Source organism: Heloderma suspectum, chromosome 1 (assembly GCF_057233095.1).
Source record: "Heloderma suspectum isolate Gila_16-S chromosome 1, 16-S_ref, whole genome shotgun sequence".
Lineage (NCBI taxonomy): Eukaryota > Metazoa > Chordata > Lepidosauria > Squamata > Helodermatidae > Heloderma > Heloderma suspectum.
In genome coordinates, this window is record NC_139458.1 from 247,286,027 (window position 1) to 247,302,246 (window position 16,220).

Genomic DNA, 16,220 nt, shown 5'->3' on the forward strand with positions numbered 1-16,220 from the left:
TGTGACGGAGTGAGCTCCCGTCTTCAGTCCCAGCTCCTGCCAACCTAGCAGTTTGAAAGCAAGAAATTGCAAGTAGATAAATAGGTACCGCCTCGGCGGGAAAGGTAACAGCGTTCCGTGCACCTCGGTGTTCAGTCATGCCGGCCACATGACCACGGAAGCGTCTTCGGACAGCGCTGGCTCTTCGGCTTAGAAACGGGGATGAGCACCGCACCCTAGAGTCGGACACGACTGGTTGGGGACACCTTTACCTTTTTATACTTTAAAAGTTTTCTTAGTCTACATATAAAATGAGCAGTTTTTAATATGTTAAAATGTGTTCCTAAGACAAAACTATTTTTAAAATATCTCATAAAAGTTAAAATCTTTCAAAACTATAAACACAGATAATGGAATGGAAAGTTTAAATGGCATGGCATGTGTGTGTGGGGAGGGGAGGGGCTGCAGCAGGACAGAAATCAGGAGAAAGTGGTGGGGCTGCTTTATGCAAGCAGGAGTGCCTTTCCATTCATGCAAAGGCATCTTTGGCTCCAGTGCTCTGTTTCGCGGAGCTCTTTATTAATTGTTTCACCTTATTGCTTTAGCGGTCAAAACACCTCAGAGCAGAAACATTCACCAAGTAATCTCTGGCTGTCTTTGTACTTTGAAGAAACAGTTTAAAGGATACTTGAGTGACTGGACAAGAATGGGGGGGGGAGCAGGAAGGAGACACTAGGAAATGGATTTAAAAAAAAACTAAATCAGATTGAGCAATGAAAGAGGAATTATAGCAAAGATTTCTTATCCAGTAATGAAATAATAACATCACATTTCCTCCAAGAGATGAATGACTAGTCCTCTAGTCATATTTTACTTTCTAAAAAAATTCCTGAGTCATATTAGCTAAAACTGTTATAGAAAAGCTAACAATTTTAGAGCATGAAAGATGTGTCTGTCCACTCCATTAGCAGCACAGAACCAGCAACCCCACAGTGACACATGCTTTAGTTACTTCCTGATTGAACTGCTCTATGCGGGGCTGCCTCAGAAAAGTGTTTTGAAACTCCAGCTTGTCCAGAATGCTGAGGCCAGACTGTTGACTAGGGCTGATTACAGGGAACGTGTGACTCCCTTGTTACAGCAGTTTGACTGTTTCCAGGTGCAATTCAAAGTGCTGGTTATGGCCTTTAAAAAGCCCTATATGGCTTGGGCTACCTGAAAGACCACCTTCTCCTACACGAGCCTCCTTGGATTTCAAGATCTTGCAGGGAGGCCTTTCTCTCGATCCCACCACCATGGGGGGCACATTTGGTAGGGACACGAGAGAGGGCCTCCTCAGCGGCTGCTCTCAGGCTCTGGAACCCCCTGCTGAGGGAGGCTAGGCTGCTCCTCTTTGCTGTCCTTCTTTTATTCAAGCAGGCCTTTGACATGTTCACTGGTCTGTTGCTGAAGCAGGTTCTGCTGGGTTGGGTGTTGCTTTCATTTCTTTTATTTTTGTGTTTTAAATTATTTATTTTTAGTATTGTTTTAATTCCATTAATTTTAATCTTGGTTTTATTACTGTTGGCTGCCTTGAGCACCATTTTTGTGTGGAAAGGCAGGCTATAAGTAAAATAACTAAATAACCCAAATCAGTGGTAGGGAATTTGGCAGAAGCAGCCAGGGCATGCCATGAGGGAGACACAACAGGCCTTGGGAGCCATGGGTTGTGCACCCCTGCTCTATTGCAACCGGTCAACAAAGGTACTTATTAGTTATGGGACTATGCATTCCCAGAAGCTCCCAGACAGCAAAATGATACTAGGAGAAATAGGAGAAAGTGTAGCAACACTAATTGGCAGTCCACAGTATCCATGGCAACTCTGCTACCACCTGCTTATCCAGGTGTTGCATACCAATGATGTCCCTACATTATTAACCATGCACAGAAGGGACCAAGCAATGCACAGAATGACTTCCTTTAGTATTTTTTATAAGATTTGTATCCTGGCTTTCTACCCCAAGTGCTGAAGGTGGCTACCAAAAGCAATTAAAATACAGTCAAGAACAATCCATTAAAAACTCAAGAGTAAAAGAAGAATTGAGGCAGCAGGAAATAATGCAGTAGTTCAGAAGCTAAGAAGTTAGACGAGATTAAATGAAAACATAAATAAATAGGTCTTCAACAGGTGGCAAAAACAACACAGTGAAAGCTAGACAGATGTCCCAGGGAAGGGAATTCCTCATCCTGGACAATGCCATGGCTCTCTCCTGTGTTTCTACCAGATGTATCCTAGATAAGGGCAGGGGACCCAGGAAGGCCTTTCCAAAAAACGGTAAAGATGGGACAGGCCTATACAAGGGTGGAGGCAGGGAGAGGCAGGCTGTTAGGTTTTCTGGTGCCAAAGCAGTTTGGGGCTTTAAACGGCAATCACATTTACCTTTATCCATGATATTACACACAAAAGAAATATAGACAAGCAGCCACAAACACTATAGCACCCTCTCTGGTGAAAACCAGCATGGTGCAGCCAGCAGCATCTGACATATTCCAGAGCTCTCTGCAGGTGTGAGGCCATAGTAGCACAAACACACATAGGCTGCAACCACCACCAGTGTTGTGTATAGAAAAGGGGGAGATAGGAGTAGAATCCCTGCCTCTGGCTTTACAGAGCCATTCTAATTACACAGGACCACATAGTAGATGACAATTGATAGGGCTTTTGTAATCCCCCAAGGTCTTAGCCCAGGGATCCAGCCCTATTGACCAGGGCTTCAGCTACATGGAAACGGAAGGAGAAGTGCTTTCTGGTTATTTTCATGAAATCGCTTTGATCCGTCAGGGCCACACAAAGCAAGAAAAGCGGAGTATACACTACCTTAAACCCACTTTCACGGGTCAAACAGCACTTGAGACCACAATACTTTGGGGTTGGGTGGGCAGAACCTAGCAAGTAGAACTGAACTTCATCAACCATGTAGGTGCTGCTCAGCCAATGAGAGAGGTTTGTTCCTCACCCCTGTCGACACTCCCCTGCTCAGGGAAGTTTATTGGAAGTGCTGAATTAAGCCCCTGTAGTTTACCCCACAGCTGTCCCCTCTCATCCACCATTGGGATATTGTGAAAGATAAAAAGATGCAGTGCTATTGTGAATGGGAAAAAACAGGCTACATAATCTGAATGGGTGAAGCAGCTGCTGCGCTATTGTGAATGCTTGAAACAAAACTGTTTCAATAGTTCGATACTGTGAATGGGAAAAAGAGGCTAGATATTGTGAATGGAAAAGCAGCCGTACTGAAAATGGGGAAAAAGAGGGAATGGCGGGGCAGCCCCACCCCTTGGCCAAGTCACTCTCAGGTCACAAAAATAGGCATGCCCAGGATTTAATGTGGGGGGCCAGGGTACACTGCAGAAGAACCGTGCAGCAGCCACATTTAAGGGGAAAAGGTGTACTAAAAGGATTGTCCACAAATGCGCCTTTTCCAGAGGGGAAGTGCAGGGTTGCTGTGGATTGGCAGCAGCGGCATCTGTCGCGAATGGCCCTGATGTGCTGTCGCTCTGTACTAAATCGGCCATGCAAATTTGGTCTAGGACTGAGAGGTCTGTAGGTAAACACATAGTGTTGTGGAACAGCACAAGAGTAACACTGTCAGGAGCACTCTAGCTGCCTCTTGCAGTCCCCTCCAATAGCCAACTCAGGACACAGACAACGAGGATTCTTTCCAAGCCTTTATTCCTTTATTACCTTATGACTCTTTCAGATACTAATCACTAGCAACTAAGCAAGGAACAGCACTGGGGAAAGATAGCAGAGTAGCCTAAGCTCCAGGTAAGGAGGTGGTCCCCATTTGAAGAAGAATCACGGGAAGACCCTGAACTTATGGGCTAGGGAGAGTTCCTCCCTCTTTCCCTTGGGTCCTTGAGACATGACCGTTGCTTGCGCGCCAAACAAGCACTACGCCTCCTTTCCGTGCCCTCCAGCTGTTGTCGCTCCTGGCGTCGGTGTCGAGCGTCCAGCAAGCCCCCCTCCCGTACTCTCTCGCTGCCAGGGTCACTATCTATCTCAGGAATGCTGGCAGGAGGAATCTCTGCCAGCTTCTGTGCCTGTGAGAGATGAGTGAGCTCCTCTCCCATGGATTGCTGTTCTTCCTCAGAATCAGAACTGCTCTGGAGCTCTATGGGCTCAGTTTCCACCCTGACATCCACACATGAGGGCACAGAAGTTAAGAAGTTAGATGAGATTAAATGCATGCCAAAATAAATAGGTCTTCAACTGGTGGCAAAAAGAACATAATTAAAGTTAGACAGGATGCATTCTCCCATCAAAAAGTTCTGGGATATCCCACTCCATATAGATACACCTGAAACCTGGTGATGTCATACCCAGAGGAAGTAGTGTATGGATCAATAGCACCAATCAGGTAATAGGCTTGTTTTTAGATGCCTGTAAATTTGCCAAGCCCCCTTCATTCCACTGAGACACACCCTTCTGGTCATTTGGCTGATTGCCAGTGTCTGCTTGTTCCTTTCGATTTCGATTGCATTGTCAGAAAAAAGCACCTGGCATATGGCTCAAGAATGGGGGTGTGAGGAGGGTCACTGTACAGTCCCGTAGGTATTCCTGGTTGCCTAGCAGCAGTAGCCAGCTCCAGTTAGGGCTGGTTAAACAGAAGGAAATCAGGACAGGGGCTCTTTAAATGGATCCAGGTCTCTGAGGGAGGAGGAAGAGGTGGGGCAGAAGCACAGGATAGAAGCCTAAAGGCTAGAAGCTCAAGGGAGGAGAAAAGAGGGAGCTGGAGTAAAGAGGCTCAGGAAGAGTGGCTGAAAGGAGCAACTAGAAGGAACAAAGACTGGACAGTAAAAAAGGGGATAGGAGGGAGGGGAGAAGAGCTGCTGGGGTTCCTTGAAGGCCAGGGACTTAAAGCAGAGGAGGGTCTGCTAGCAAACCCAGAGGAGGCATACCTGTGCAGTCAGCAGCTGTCAGAAGCCTACAGGAACAGGTGGATGAGAAAAGACTGGCTTAATTCCCCAGCAAACTTAGGAACAGATCATCCTGACTCTGCAACTACTCATCAACCCCAAGCAGCAGTGTGTAAGCAGCCCCTTAGATTCTACAGCTGCTGCTCTAGGGTTATGCACTCCAAACCCACAGCTACCTGTACTAGTGACCTTCAGCCTGCTCCAGCAGATACTTACCAGTATTGCCCTGACAGCGTTCATCCCAGTCCTGCAGCTACTTACCTCATGCTGTGGCCTTGTATCTAGGACTGCAGATACTTACTGTTATTGATGGAGAGACTCTGTGCCTTATCCTGGAACTACTTACTACAAGTACCCCGAGGGGATCCTGATCCTGCAGCTACTGATTTGACTGAGCCTGTGCTGTAACAGGAATTAATAAAGTCTATAATGGCTACATTTATGTGGTCCCCATGGTCATTTGGGATGGAAAGAGGGCAGACGGACATGTTGCCCTGGGCAGAGGGGGCACATTTGTGACAGGGGGACTCAGATCGTGGCTCGGCATAGCGGATACAAGGGGTGCTTCATTGTATGGCTTCATATCTAGCTTCCCATGGATGTGCTGATTTTCCCACAGTGTATTCTCCAATCCAATGCCATCGTGCAACTTTTTTCCTGAAATTATTGGGTCGTATTGTTTGAATATGGGGAACCCCAGTCAGTTGGGGATCATGTAGTGAACGGATGACATCAGATTTGGTTCTGTGACAAGATCACGAATGATGGCAGGGGCATTGATGCCTTAATTAGCAAGCACTTTTGAGGCCTCTCGCATCAATCCCTGGAAAAATTTCTGGAAAGGGGGGACACTTTTCAACGCTGCCTAAAATGTGTGTAAAAATCACTCCTCCTCCTTTTAGGGCTCAGGCCTAATGCGAATTTTATTAAGTAAAAACTCCTTATATTGTTTTCTGGATTTCACTACCAAGAAGCAAATATGTTTAAACTTGATTAGGAGAATGGGTTAACATTTTCCAGGCTCATTTTCATTTTTGGCTTCTATCCAACAAGGAAATGTCTGGCATTTCTATGTATTACAGACAACTGCTTTGTTCCTGACTGGAATCTGTGCTTCAAGGGTTTTCAGAGCATGAAAGAAAATGGGGCCAACACACTGCCCTACCCAAAATACACTAAGTGCCAGCAGACGTCTTAAGGCATACAAAGGAATTCTCATCGTAAGACGCGTATCCAGTTTAGACGCGTATCCAGTTTAACATGCATTATGTTCTCACTGAAAGCTACTTGTTGTCACTTGTCTCTGTTATCTCCAAAATGTGGTTTCCACTGGAAAACTGCCCCCTGTAGTGAGGTTCCCAGAACACAGTGTTGGCAAGAAAAAGCACCAATTATGTGGGTAGCCTCTAGCCTGCATGCCAGGGATATTTCCTGTGCCAGTACTGGCAACTCTGCAGGAGCCACTGAGGATGGCTTTGATACTAACCACACTGTCTGATGTTATTGCAATTGGTATGAGTTACTGGTGCAATACTGACCATAGGCTAAGGTTGTTATTGGTTTTCTTTCTTTCACAGAGATTGAGTCTAAGAGTAGATTTGAGGCCTGTTCTCATGATCCCCTCAGCTTCAGTCTTACATGGTTTTCAATTTGCCTGGACTAATGTCTAGCTGTATCAGTCTGGAGCAAGATGGTCTTATTCATGTCCAGGATTCTACGCAGCTTAATTTTTGGCATGCCATTGCAGCCACTCAAAGGTGATTCAGACTGAATCCTCAATGTACCTACACAGTTGTCATGGTCCTGGCCCTGAAGCCTCGTCCTCAGAGGATTCCAGCCCCTTGATGTCAGAAGAAGAGGCTCCATAGTTAATGGTTCATGGAAAGTACTTGGCTATGGAAAGGCATCATGAGGCTTTCACCTCCTTGGGACCAAAAAGACTCCATGGATCAGCTTCCTTGTATCCATAAGAGGTTGCATTACTGCTGTCAGATTCTGAGGACTCGGGCTATGAGGAAACTAGCATGCCACAGGCCCTCACATGTTATTGAAGCCTGAAATTGCTAGAACAGGCCAGGAGCTTTTAAGAGACAAAGCCTCAGTCAGTATGGAGGCGAGGCCTCCGTTAAACCTCAGTTTTGCTCTGCTCCTTGTTGGAACAACATACAGACAACCCTGTCTGGCTTCCAGCCCCACTGGGAGCTTTCCGTGGTGCTGATCTCTTTCCATCTTGCTTCTCTGAGATACTGACCCCTGCTGAAGCTCTGGTCCATAGCAGAACCCTGCAACCCCGGGCTACAGCGCAGGGCCTCAACAGAACGCATGGCCTGAAACAGTACAGCAGTCGGTACATGACTGACTCACCATCTTCAGATGTTGCTGGAAACCAGCACAAGATGGCTGGAAACTGGTTTCTCTGAACTGGAAGTCTTGTAGCTCCCAGACAACCTTTCTCCACCTCCCAACATACATTAACTTGGGCCAGCCTGGTAACTACAACTGTCAACATATGCTGGGAGAAAAATGGTTGTTATATGAATGGCTCCAATTAGGGATTAACGTCTTAGTAATCAAAAAACAGCAAAAAACAGCAAAAATCCAGCTTAGTGAATTTGTGATAGTTGACTATTGCATTAAGGAAAGAAGGAGAAAAGATATGGGCCCATTGCCACAACCACATCTGGCAGCTGCATGTACTTACTTGCACCTTTGATGTCACACATGATGTGTTCCTATAAAAGCTGACAGCAGTTGCAGAATGTCTACATGGATACATGGACACATTTTTCACACATTAAAGTAGTCACAGGACCTTCACAGGCCTTCATGTGACCACCTCAGCACTGGACACTACGGGGTCACCCAGTCTCTGTGTGCATGCATACATGTATAGTACATATTAGACCAGAAGTGGTTGTAAGAACAGAATTCTATGCACTTCCCTTTGAAGGTCAATTATGTACAATTTTAGGGTCACACATAACACAATATTCCTATTTCTCTAAATTATATCTGTCTGGTCTATCCCAGACATGTATGTAGGGAAGCCACACAGACATGTGTGTAGAGAAGCCACACACCCTGTCCTCTGTCCTCATACAAACTGTCCTTCTCTCTCCTAAGCAAGTTTATTATTGACATTAACATAGGGCTCTTAACATTGCCTAGCAACAGCAGATGGTTTGCACAACAGCAGTTTTCTATATATTTATAGACACATCATGATGATACACATCAGAACAACAGCAGGTAACTGTACTCAACAAAGACTTTAACTTTGCCTTGTTTCAGTCTTTATGCTACCTAAACATATTTATTTTCAGTGTGTGACTATCACTATATGATCACATGTTATCATTGACAAACTATTGATATTATACATTGACCCAGTTTGCATGTCATGGCCAATTCCTGGATTGTTTAACCCAGGAATTAGTATGGTTGCGAGCAAGTGCACTGCCTCCCACCTGCTCGCCACTTCTGCTTTCAATTACCAATCCTGAGCTGTTTTGTGATATACAAACCTGGGAACTGTGGGTCGTTTATGGTTTAAAAAACCTTAGAGTTAACCCAACAACAAACCATGGGCAAATGTTGGGTTAAGTCTTGGTTTTTTAACCCCTAAAAAAACCTAGAGTTCCAGGTTTGGACATCACAAAAATATATGCGTAAGTGCAAATAATTCAGCTTGGTGCTAGGGAAAGTAAGGCACCTGAAGAACATGTCACAATGAATGGCTGTATCATTTTACATGCAAATCTTGGTTGCTCATCACTCCGTAGAGCAGGGTGAGGAACTGTTTATGGGCAACGAGTCGGATGACCCCCCACCCCAGCCTCTGCAGGCTGGACAATGTCAGCAGGTGTGGGATGTTCTCAGTCATCTGGTTCCTGGCTTAAGCTCCTTCAGCCATCACTTTAGAGGGGGACCCAACTTCTCTGGCAAAGCTCCCTGACTGAGGTGCTGGGTAGAGGAGTGCTACTCCATCCTTACCCATGCCTCCTTCATGTGGCTTTTTCCCAGCTGGGGAAAGCCCATGAGTAGCAAAGTCACCCTCAGCATTCCCCCACCCCATGTATCAGTCAGTTTGGCCTCACCGGCCCCAAGCCTTCCTGCACTGGGGAGGATGCAGGGCGGGTGACAAACCTAGTGCACTATTCACTCTCTCAATTGGGATGGCAAGCTGCATACTAAGAGGAATCCCCGCTGTTCTCTCCAATCACTGGTTGTAGATAACAGTGGAGACTCCACTGTCCATCAGCCGCCAGAAGGTGGGGGCTTGGGGAGAGAGCCAAATGGTGTCATGGGGTGGATATGGATCCTCTGCAGTCCAGAGATTCCCATCCTTGCCATAGAGGCTCACCAAAATAGAAAGAGCATTTGGAAGATAATAGTTATTACACAGATCTTTCCAAGGACTGTGGAATGCTGCATCCCTTGATTTAGCAGTTATTTCATACTGTTACCGCCTTCATCCCATTCTCAAAGGCTGTACTTTGGAATGAAATTAGAGACATTGCCTTTAAAGCAGTGCATAAAAAGTCATGGCTGCAAACCTATGCATTCAAGAGAGATCTGATCCTGGGTGCCCAGGGCACCACATTAACTTTAGAACTGGTAGCTTACTTAGGAAGATTGTAGCTTAATAGACCAATTCTATACATGCACCAGTGCTAAAATTATGGAAGGAAAGGCATCCTGCCAAGTTTTATTCAATTCATACCCACCCCACTGCCATAGCTCAGGTATGGTCAACTTGTGGCCCTCCAAATGTTTTGGCCTACAGCTCCCATGATCCCTCACCACTTGCTATGCTTGCTACGGCTGATGGAAGTTGTAGGCCAAAACATCTGTAGGGCCACAAGTTGGCCACTCCTACCATAGCTAAGCCAGTAGCTAAGGGGGCCATCACAACACTATAAGCTACAAGGGCAGTCTGGCCTTTCTGTAATTCAAGCACTGGGCTCCACTATGTTAAATGGGGTTTTCTCCTATGTTAAGAGTGAAGAGGATTGCTGTCTTAAAGGTCAAAACTGATAAAGTCCAGGGCTCGGTCATACTTGGCAGTCACAGCCATTGAATGACACGTCTTTGCCCCATGTGTAAGCTAGTTGTGTTTAGTGGAATTGAGGGAAAGGGACTCTACCTCGTATCTAGCTGGTCTGTTAAATTTCTGGTTGTATATTAAGCATTGAACTAGCCATCAGTAGTCTTATGTGGCTTACCCTTTTTAGTTAGAACTATTTCCTTATCTGTTGTTAATCATTTGTAATTTTCAAGTTTATGAAGTGCTGTGCAATTCTTGTCAGAATAAGCAATGATGTGAGTGACAGTAAAACCCAGCCTAAGCAACGAACAACAACATTCATGATGGTTCTTAGACAAACATTTCTTGAGACCCCTTCTGTGGATCCTGGATGATCATTTTTGAATGGTTGCTAAAGCCAGGAACAAAATTGTCTACTGATAAAGTGTGAGGATAAGCCATCCTATAAGTGAGCTTAGGTCCCTTGGAGGCCCATGCTGCTACTGAATATTTTAGGTTTGTTACAATACAGAAAGTGTAATAGGTTTGGGTCCATATCTTAAGAAGACAACATGGTGGTTTTTATTAAATAGAGTTATAACAATAAACAGTTCTTTGTGGGAGCTTTCTCAGCCAGTCCAGGCTCCATCCCCTCGCCCCATTCTCTAGGGATCATCTCCAAATTCCCATCCCAATGTTTCTTATAAGGAAATGTCTCTAAATTACTAGTCACTACTTCTCCTTTTTTCTCAGCCATCAGTAACAAACACCAACAGTCAGCTCTAAACTAAATTATGTAGAGGAGAAGTTACTAGCACATCACTCTAGAGCAGCAGTCCCCAACCTTTTTGGGCCCAGGGACCGGACCCATGGAAAACAATTTTTCCACAGACCGGTGGGGGATGGGACCGGGCCACAGCAGGGGTGTGGGAACCCCCCCTTACCTTGGGTCTACAGGGGGGGAGGCAGTCAAGAAGTGCCCAAAGGGGCGTTGCTTTAGATGACAAACTTGGTATAAATTTCCCAAGGTAATTAACCATCCCTAGGAATCGTTGCACATCTTTCTTGGACTGGGGCCGTGGCATCATTTCAATGGCCTCAACCTTTCTCTTGTCAGATTTTACTCCCTCAGTAGAGATCACATCTCCCAAAAATGTCAGTTCAGTGACCCCAAATACAATTTTTTCTTTAATTTCAGATTTGCTGCTCTTGTTACATGATGTTACATCTAAGATCTTCCGAAGCCTCAGATCATGTTCAGCTTTGGTAGAACCCCACACAATGATATCATCCATTAAGGTGTCCACTCCATCAATGTGCTCATATATCATGTGTATAGTTCTATGGTACACCTCAGATGCTGAAGCCACACCAAATGGGAGATGCAGAAAACAGCATCTGCCAAATGGGGTATTAAATGTGCTGACTTTGGAGCGTTCCTCTGTGAGTTTTAACTGCCAAAAGCCAGAGGACGCATCTAGTTTACTGAAAAAACAGGCATTTGCAAATTGTGCCATGATTTCCTCCCTAGTGGGAAGTTTGAAATGCTCCCTCTTGATAGCCTTGTTGAGGCTTCTGGGATCAAGACATACTCGTAACTTGCCATTAGGTTTTTCTACAATGACTAGAGAGCATGCCCATTCTGTGGATTCCTCAATCTTCTCTATGACTTTTAAAGCCTCCACCCTTGAGAGCTCCTCTCTGAGTTGGTCATGATGTGCAAAAGACACTCTTCATCATGAATGGATCACTGCAGAAACTGATTTATTTATCTAGGTGGTATGTTCACCTGGTAAACAGCCAAGTACTTCATATATCTTTATAATGCAAAAGCAATGTCTCATACTCTTTTTCCCCATTAGTTTATATGGCCAGTACCCATTTAACCAGGTTCAGCTTCTCACATGCCGCCAAACCTAGAATTGGAGTCACCTGTTTAGGAACTATAATAAATGCCAAGTTATACACAGTGTCTTTGTATCTGATGCTGGCAATACATCTGGGTATCTTTACTCCAGAATACTCAGTTAGTTGAATAATTGTGGGATGTATTTTTGGCCTTAATTAGAGTCTTTCATAATCTTCTTCAGGCAACACATTAACCTGAGCAGCTGTGTCTAACTTAAAGGACACCATTGTTCCTTGTACTTCCACTGGCAGATTCCAGTCTTTCCCATTCTCTCTGTCTGATTCCACGACATCCACAAAAAACTGCTTCTCCTGCTCAACAGCATGTACTTGTGGTATTAGTACTTGTGACCTGCAATATTTTGCAAAGTGGTTGTTCTTGCCACAGTTATAACAGACCTTCCCAAATGCAACACACTGGTTTTGCCCATGCTGCCTGCCATGATTTCTGCAAGCTTCGCTCAACCCTCTGTTTGCTTTCCCAGGAGCTTTGTTAGGTGGCTGCTGCACTCTCTCATTTAGCTTATACTGACCTTGTTGTTGCTTGCTTAATGCATGGACAGTCTCTTCAGCTGGCCTCAGCTCTTTTGCTTGGGCCCTCACTACCTCTGCTGCCCTACATATCTTGAGAGTTTTTTCTAGTGTGAGATCTTCTTCATGCAACAGCCTTTCTCGTATTGCATTCTCTCTAATACCACAAATAATCCTGTCTCTGATCAGAGTCTGTTAAAGTCCCAAAGGCACAGGTTCTGCTAAGAGTTTTTAGCTCTATAGCATATTGCTCTATGCTTTCATCCATTTTCTGCATGCATGTAAAAAATGTCAGAGAATTTCGCCACGAATCTCGGGGAGGCCGAATGCCAGCGCATTCGCCCCCCCCGGAATCGGTGGCGAAACGGTCTGCCCCCCCGGGATGGGACTTACCTTCAGCGAATCTTCCTGGCGGCGGCGGCGGCTCCGGCAGCGGCTCCAGTGGCAGCCGGTCTTCCGACCGGCAGCCACCGCCATTTCCAAGTTTAAAAACACCCCCCCCAAAAAACGTGATAGGCTACGTAAAGATTTACGTAGCCTATCACAGCTGACTGCAGGGACGCAAATGTTTCGGGGGGGGGATTCGGGGGGGGAGGGACGGAGCGCCTCCCCCCCGGCCAGAATTTCGGGGGGAGGGACGGAGCTAAAAAAAGTTATGCCTTTCAAAGGTCTCATTCTTTTTGGGTATACAATGCTCCTCAAACTTTAACATTACTGCACTGAACTTCATGTTTTCCCCTTCCGCAAACTGGAAGTTATCGTAAATCTCTAATGCTTCCTCCCCCACCACATGAAGCGGTATTGATTATTTGACTTTATCAGGTTTCCCTTCAGCCCGTGACTGCCAAGTAGAGTTCAAATCTTTGCTTGAATTTTCTCCAGTTTTCTGCAACATTCGCAGAAATTTGCAGGCTGGGTGAGGGTCGTAACAGCTCCATAGTTACCTTTGTGCTGTAGAAGCTGGTGGTTCTGCTGCTAAATCGAGGCCAGGCCACAGGCCTTTGGGTAGGGCCCTTCTTGCCCATGAAGGCAATAGCAAACCACCCCGCTATAGTCTGCCACGAAAACACCAGCGCATGCGGCGTCCCTCTAGGGGTCAGTAATGACCCAGTGCTTGCACAGGAGGAACCTTTCCTTTCCTTTCCTTCTTGCCCACAGCACTCAGCTGGCCCAAGGCAGAAGAAAGCTACACAGCTTCAGAAGCCTTGTGGCCTCCACTTCTGACACCATATCATAAGTATGGGTCCATATCTTAAAAAGATAACGTGGTGGTTGTTACTAAATAGAGTTATAACAACAAACAGTTCTTTGCTGGAGCTCCCTCAGCCAGTCCAGGCTCCACCCCCTCACCCCACTCTCTAGGGATCATCTCTAAATTCCCATCCCAATGTTTCTTGTAAGGAAATGTCTCTAAATTACTACAATCACTACAGAAAGTGTGTTCAGCTGTGTTCATGGACTCTGAAAATCACTCTGCTTATTTTGATCCTTTTAATCAAATTGCAGGTTCAAATTAACTGAGCTAACAACTCCCTTAGGAAGACTAAACCTTGAGGAAATCAGGGAAATCCTTTCCAGTTGCTCTTTTGTCATTTAAGAACTTTGCCTTGTGCTAGGGACTGTTAACCAGGGACTGATATGCAGTTAATACATGTATTTTATTTCCTGAAGCCTTTTATTTGTACAGGAGAACACCATTCAGAGTCTTAGAGTGAGGATCTTGATTTAATCTGATCAGAAGCTTCTCCAGAATAGCTTTGGAATGTAAACTGTAATCCCTAGTTGTCTTGAGTGCCGTTTTTCTTGGTAAAAAGGCATACAAATCAAACAAATAAATCCTGTATACACTTATCGGGAGGTAAGTCCTATTGAACTAAATGGTGCTTACTTCTGAGGATTGCACTGTCAATTGTGCATATGTGTAAAAGTGTGTGTACACATACTATCTCTTATTTCTTGCTAGAGCACCCAAAACAGGATGATACATTTTGCTGCCCTTTCTGCCTTTAGAATAGTTATGTCTAGTTTCATATAGGGGTGTACAAAACTGCACTTACCTGGCTCCGCCAGGTTCCGCAGGTGGGGGGAGGCGATCTGTCCCCCCCCCGGAATCCTCGATGGGGGGGGGAGGCAATCCATTCCTCCCCCCTGGAATCCTGCCTGGCCGGCTCCGCTCCGTGGCCAGGCCGTGGAGCCACCGGCCGGGCCAACCTGCAGCGGGGCCTCCAGCCACTGCCGAGCTGGTGCAGACGCAAATGGCGTCCTGAGTAGGGGACGCCATTTGTGTCCCTATGGTAGCCCGTGATAGGCTACCATAAATATTTACGTAGCCTATCATGGCTAAAATGGGAATAGGCTACCATAAATATTTACGTAGCCTATCACGGGCTACCATAGGGACTCAAATGGCGTCCCCTACTCAGGACGCCATTTGCATCTGCAGCAGCCTGGCAGAAGCTGGAACACCGCCGCCACCGTCAGAGCCGCAGCCAGGTAGGCTCTGTTTCGCAGGGCTTTCGCGGAGTGAAGGGGCGGGGGGCTCCGTTCCGCCACGGATTCCGGGGGGCCGAATTCACTGGAATTCGGCCCCCTTGGGATCCGTGGTGGAATTCTCTAACATCCCTAGTTTCATAAGGGGAAAAGAAAGATACAACTGACATCTGAAGCCTCTTTTTACTTTGGATTTGTCAGTGATTATCTTGAGGGAAAAGATATACTGGTTCTCTGCAATACTATTAAAAGCTATCATAAAGGCCCTGAAAGTGATTTTAAAATGTCAGAGGAATCATATTGTGACAATTGACACCGGAGGAACAAATGCTTAAATTTCCTCAGCTATTTTAAAGTCCTCATTTTCTCCACCAGTTCTGCTGATTGTTCTCCCCCCCCTTTCCCCCTCTCTAAAACCTTTGCATTAAAAGACTGCATCTATTGAAAAGTGCAGTACAGTTTACACCTATAGCCTCCCCTGCCATAAACAATTTCTGTTTTACTGATCAAAAACAATTATCCAAAAAGTAAATATTTTGCAATATCCGTGAACGTAAAATACCCCCATATTGAAAAAAGAACTGTCTAGTAGCACAAGGTAGGTTTAACCGAAATCTGCCTATCAATATGGTAGTCATGTTATTACCAATTTTGTCAGGTATACAATTCTGACAATCTGGTTTACATTTCAAGTCTTCTTCTTAGGTTGCTTCTGCTACACAGAAACAACCTAAGAAGTTTTCTTAGGTTGTTTTCTCTGCTATGTGGACTGCTTCTGGACTGAACCATTTATCATCCTCAGTAACTTTTCTTGACTGCCTGCAGTGTCAATTTTCATCACATTCTAGCCTGTTCTTCCACTTTGTATGGACTAACAGATAGTGTCTGTACAAAGACAGAATCCTGAAAGATCCCCATATAATTTCTAGTTCACTGATGGACTCTCATTGGAAGGCAATGGCCTTCAGCAACTCATCTGTTACTTTTCTGTTTCAATGTAGTTCTCCTCCCATGCTCTTACCTGGTTTTTCAAGGATATTTCAAAGTTAGGGTGGCCATATGTCTTCCTTTATAGAGGACAGTCCTCTCTTTGAAGGGCTACCCAGTCCAAGTCTGGTTCAAAGAGAAAGAACCATAAGAGGGGGGAAGAGCACTCTAGCACTTTGATGAGTTGGAAAGTCATGCTAGTTACTCTAGTTATCTAGGTTACCGAAGTCATGGATAGGTGAACACCCCTAGGAATGCCTGATCATACCAAATGTACAGTGGAGGGATGGTCACACAGCAGCTGAACCACAGGGGAGCCCAATTAAAGAAAAACGATGA